The following is a 6,000-nucleotide window of genomic DNA, read 5'->3' on the forward strand; positions in this document are numbered from 1 at the left end:
ATGTAACACACACACACACACACACACACACACACACACACACACACACACACACACACACACACACACAAGTCGGGTCATATAGCTGTCATCAAAGTCACTCTTTGAAGATAGGAGCTGTTGCTGGCCGTGATTAATTCAACGATTAAAGGCCAAGCATCGTCTGGAAGCCAAGTCCCTAACGTTAGGCCACAGGGGTTTAGGCTATGTCTACACTAAGGCCCCGTTTACACAAAGCCGGATTAGGTTATCCAGGGTAAATCACACCTAACCTTATCCGTGTCCACACACAAAAATGCCACCGTTTAAGACCCCCGGCGACCTAGTACGCATGCGCGGAAAAAATGCGCAGGTCATAGTCACCTCTAGTGTTGCTTTGTGTGCAAGTTCTTAAATGTAACTTATCTGAACAATATCCAGTGTTGTGGTATTTCAATGAACTGGAATCCGGTGTGCTGTGGGGCCCTATTGTAGTGAATCACACCTGAGACATCATAAATTAATCACATCTTTATTAGACACGTAAACAATGTGATAAAGAACATTTGACATCAATCAAACTAGGGATCTAGATATCTGGTCAGGACACTCCTCACTCTTTTGCCTTCACCTTCATTGTCCATTCCTTTTTGGTGACTTTATATACTCTGGTTGTCTCTCCTTCGACAAATGGACAAAGTTTTTCGCTAAGTAGAAACACAGCCGACCCGGCCGGACATTGGAAAGTTCTCTTGCCGTCTGAGAAGTGTTGTATCCCAAATAGCTGCAATCGCTTTCTCTTAAGGTATTCATGTGTGATTTCCACAAGCGTCTGTACATGTAGAAGAAGGAGAAACACGGGCCTGTCTGGATGACTCGCCTTCATATTTCCAGTGGTTGAAACCGCTTTATTATGAAGCGTTCTTTCTGACGTCACTTCCTGTGTGGGGCGCAGTCTTTCTGGCATCACTTCCTGTGTGGAGCGCCGTCTTTCTGGCGTCACTTCCTCTCCGGACTCAGTTTGTAAACAATCATAAATATATTGTGTAAAAATTTGTCCGAGGAGGAGGGGCACCTTAAACGCTGATTTAGTGTGGCTGAAACGGGGCTTAGGCTAAATACTTATTCGTTTAAGGGATTAAACGACTTAGTGTAGACATGGCCTAAGCCGGATAACCCCTTAAACGAAGAATTTTTTAGCCTAAGCCCCGTTTCAGCCGCACTAAACCATCGTTTAAGGTCCCCCTCCTCTGACAAATTTGAACACGGGTAAGTGCGCCGTGTATTTAGCTTTGTATGGACTCATTGATCGTTTACAAACTGAGTTCGGAAAGGAAGTGACGCCAGATAGACTGCGACCCACACAGGAAGTGACGTCAGAAAGAACGCGCCACAGCCAGCTTCATAATAAAGCAGCAAACCACTGGAAATATGGAGGCGAGTCATCCAGACATGCCCGTGTTTTTTCCTTCTTCTACTTGTGGAAATCACACATGAATACCTTAAGAGAAAGCGATTGCAGCTATTTGGGATACAACACTTCTCAGACGGCAAGAGAACTTTCCAATGCACGAAAAAGTTTGTCCATTTGTCGAATAATTATTTAGCCTAAACCCCGTTTCAGCCTCACTAAACCAGCGTTTAAGGTCCCCTTCCTCGGACAAAGTGCGCCGTGTATTTCTTGAATCTCCGGCTCTTAGCTTTGTATGGACTCATTGATTGTTTATAAACTGAGTTCGGAGAGGAAGTGAAGCCAGAAAGAACGCGCCACAGCCGGCTTCATAATAAAGCGGTTTCGAAACTCGGAGCTAACCACCGGAAATATGACAGCGAGTCATCCAGACATGCCCGTGTTTCTCCTTCTTCTACATGTACCGTATTTTTCGGAGTATAAGTCGCACCGGAGTATAAGTCGCACCTGCCGAAAATGCATAATAAAGAAGGAAAAAAACATATAAGTCGCACTGGAGTATAAGTCGCATTTTTGGGGGAAATTTTTTTGATAAAAGCCAACACCAAGAATAGACATTTGAAAGGCAATTTAAAATAAATAAAGAATAGTGAACAACAGGCTGAATAAGTGTACGTTATACAAGGCATAAATAACCAACTGAGAACGTGCCTGGTATGTTAACGTAACATATTATGGTAAGAGTCATTCAAATAACTATAACATATAGAACATGCTATACGTTTACCAAACAATCTGTCACTCCTAATCGCTAAATCCCATGAAATCTTATACGTCTAGTCTCTTACGTGAATGAGCTAAATAATGTTATTTGATATTTTACGCTAATGTGTTGTTAAAGGCCAACTGAAATGACATTTTTTTATTTAAACGGGGATAGCAGATCCATTCTATGTGTCATACTTGATCATTTCGTGATATTGCCATATTTTTGCTGAAAGGATTTAGTAGAGAACATCGACGATAAAGTTCGCAACTTTTGCTCGCTGATAAAAAAAAAGCCTTGCCTGTACCGGAAGTAGCGTGACGTCACAGGAGGTAATATTCCTCACAATTCCCCGTTGTGTACAACGGAGCGAGAGAGATTCGGAGCGACAAAGCGACGATTACCCCATTAATTTGAGCGAGGATGAAAGATTCGTGGATGAGGAACGTTAGAGTGAATGACTAGAGAGGCAGTGAAGGACGTATCTTTTTTCGCTCTGACCGTAACTTAGGTACAAGCTGGCTCATTGGATTCCACATTCTCTCCTGTTTCTATTGTGGATCACGGATTTGTATTTTAAACCACCTCGGATACTATATCCTCTTGAAAATGAGAGTCGAGAACGCGAAATGGACATTCACAGTGACTTTTATCTCCACGACAATACATCGGCGAAACACTTTAGCTACGGTGCTAACGTGATAGCCTCGGGCTCAAATGCAGATATAAACAAAAGAAATAAACCCCTGACTGGAAGGATAGACAGAAAATCAACAATACTATTAAACCCTGGACATGTAAATACACGGTTAATGCTTTCCAGCTGGGCGAAGATTAACAATGCTGTTGCTAACGACGCCATTGAAGCTAACTTAGCAACGGCACCTCACAGAGCTATGATAAAAACATTAGCGCTCTACCTACGCCAGCCAGCCCTCATCTGCTCATCAACACCCGTGCTCACCTGCGTTCCAGCGATCGACGGAAGGACGAAGGACTTCACCCGATCATCCGTGCGGTCGGCGGCTAGCGCGTCTGCTATCCAAGTCAAAGTCCTCCTGGTTGTGTTGCTACAGCCAGCCGCTAATACACCGATCCCACCTATAACTTTCTTCTTTGCAGTCTTCATTGTTCATTAAACAAATTGCAAAAGATTCACCAACACAGATGTCCAGAATACTGTGGAATTTTGCGATGAAAACAGAGCTTTTTGTATTAGATACAATGGTGTCCGAATACTTCCGTTTCAACCATTGACGTCACGCGCATACGTCATCATACACAGACGTTTTCAACCGGAAGTTTCCCGGGAAATTTAAAATGTCACTTTATAAGTTAACCCGGCCGTATTGGCATGTGTTGCAATGTTAAGATTTCATCATTGATATATAAACTATCAGACTGCGTGGTCGCTAGTAGTGGCTTTCAGTAGGCCTTTAAGAGAAAGCGATTGCAGCTATTTGGGATACAACACTTCTCGGACGGCAAGAGAACTTTCCAATGCCCCGGTCTACTTAGCGAAAAACTTTGGCCATTTGTCGAAGGAGAGACAACGAGAATGCGGAATGGACAATGAAGGTGAAGGCAAAAGAGTGAGGAGTGTCCTGACCAGATATCTAGATCCCTAGTTTGATTGATGTCAAATGTTCTTTATCACATTGTTTACGTGTCTAATAAAGATGTGCTTAATTTATGATGTCTGAGGTGTGATTCACTACAATAGGGCCCCACAGCACACTGGATTCCAGTTCATTGAAACACCACAACACTGGATATTGTTCAGATAAGTTACATTTTAATTTAAGAACTTGCACACAAAGCAACACTGGAGGTGACTATGACGTGGGCATTTTCCGCGCATGCGTATGAGGTCGGAGGTTGTGTTAAACGACCATTGTGTGTGGACACGGCTAAGGTTAGGTGGGATTTAGCCTGGATAACCTTAGCCGGCTTAGTGTTAAGCACAAAAAGGGCCAATACGCACTTAAAAGGCGATGTGTTTACATAACGCACAACTGTTAAGCCCCTTAATGCAGTGATTTGGCTGAAAGTGAGTGTGCGCCATCAGCATCAGACAACACAACGACGAGCCACAGCCGCGGAACACGGCGGGCCGACGAGCCACGGTCGTGCTATTAAAGGCGTAATGGGAGCAGAGAATGTGTGCGATATGTCAGCTAGACGCCACTCATGTGCGGTTATTGTGTCTTTTTGTATGGAGACCAAACTGCCAGCTAGCTCCTAGCACGCTAGCTAGCTAGCTAGAGAGCAGGCCCGCCGTGCCGAGCCAAACCTTCCCCAGCGAGGCCGTTAAAAGGGCTTTGTTTTGCCGCTGTGACTTTCACACTTCTCGCGACGCAGCCGACGCGACAACAACACAAGCGAGAGAAGAAGAGTCGGGAAACAATGGCGTTTACCTGGTTTTATCAGGTTGCCAGGGCGCGCGGGGTTCTTTCTCTCCGAGAATCGTGAACGCCTCTCCCCTGTCGGTGACGTCACACGCAGTGTCCTTACGTCGGCGACGTAATGTGACGTAACGCGCCGTCCCACCAAAAACCAAAACAGAAGACAATTTTTTTAAAAATATAAATATATATATTTTAAATATCTGTGGACATTTTTATTATATTTGCTCTTTAATTAATTTTGTCGCCATTCAGAAGGAAATATAATAGCAAAAATAATAATACAAATACAGAGGGTAACTGATAGGGCTGTGAATCTTTGGGTGTCCCACGATTGGATTCAATATCGATTCTTGGGGTCACAATTCGATATCAAAATCGATTTTTTTTTTAAAATTTCAATTCAAACGATTCTCGATTCAAAAACGATTTTTTTTCCCGATTCAAAAGGATTCTCTATTCATTCAATACATAGATTTCAGCAGGATCTACCCCAGTCTGCTGACATGCAAGCAGAGTAGTAGATTTTTGTAAAAAGCTTTTGTAATTGTAAAGGACAATGTTTTATCAACTGATTGCAATAATGTACATTTGTTTTAACTATTAAATGAACCAAAAACATGACTTATTTTATCTTTGTGACAATATTGGACACAGTGTGTTGTCAAGCTTATGAGATGCGATGCAAGTGTAAGCCACTGTGACACTATTGTTCTTTTTTATTTATTTTTATAAATGTCTAATGATAATGTCAATGAGGGATTTTTAATCACTGCTATGTTGAAATTGTAACTAATATTGATACTATTGTTGATAATATTCATTTTTGTTTCACTACTTTTGGTTTGTTCTGTGTGGTGTTTGTGTCTCCTCTCAATTGCTCTGTTTATTGCAGTTCTGAGTGTTGCTGGGTCGGGTTTGCTTTTGGAATTGGATTGCATTGTTATGGTCTTGCTGCGTATTGTTTTGTTGGATTGATTAATTTTAAAAAAATTTAAAAAAAATAAATAAATTTTTAACAAATAAATAAATAAATAAAAAATACATTTCTAAAAAATAAAAATCGATTCTGAATCGCACAATGTGAGAATTGCGATTCGAATTTGAATCGATTTTTTCCCACACCCCTAGTAACTGAGGTGAAAGGAGAAATATGACCTCAAGGAAGAAAAAAACATGTTAGTATGTGGAGCAACATTATCAGATTATAAAATATAATAAATATAATATAATATATATATATAAATACTAGAGATGTCCGATAAATGCCTTAAAATGTAATATTGGAAATTATTGGTATCGTTTTTTTAATTATCGGTATCGTTTTTTTTTTTATTTGTTTTATTTTTTTTATTAAATCAACATAAAAAACACAAGATACACTTACAATTAGTGCACCAACCCCAAAAAACCTCCCTCTCCCCATTTACACTCATTCA

General features: G+C 41.1%; 1 protein-coding gene across 1 annotated transcript in view; it reads right to left on the reverse strand.

The window, feature by feature from the left end:
• brd4 (bromodomain containing 4) overlaps positions 1-4,647 on the reverse strand; it is an 85,724-nt gene extending 81,077 nt beyond the window's left edge. The window contains exon 1 of the mRNA XM_062049923.1: positions 4,574-4,647. The gene's annotated coding sequence lies outside the window, so the exon portion shown is untranslated. The remainder of the gene's footprint in view (positions 1-4,573) is intronic.
• Between the last annotated feature and the right edge of the window lie 1,353 nt (positions 4,648-6,000).

Source organism: Entelurus aequoreus, linkage group LG06 (assembly GCF_033978785.1).
Source record: "Entelurus aequoreus isolate RoL-2023_Sb linkage group LG06, RoL_Eaeq_v1.1, whole genome shotgun sequence".
In the NCBI taxonomy this organism is placed as follows: Eukaryota; Metazoa; Chordata; class Actinopteri; order Syngnathiformes; family Syngnathidae; genus Entelurus; species Entelurus aequoreus.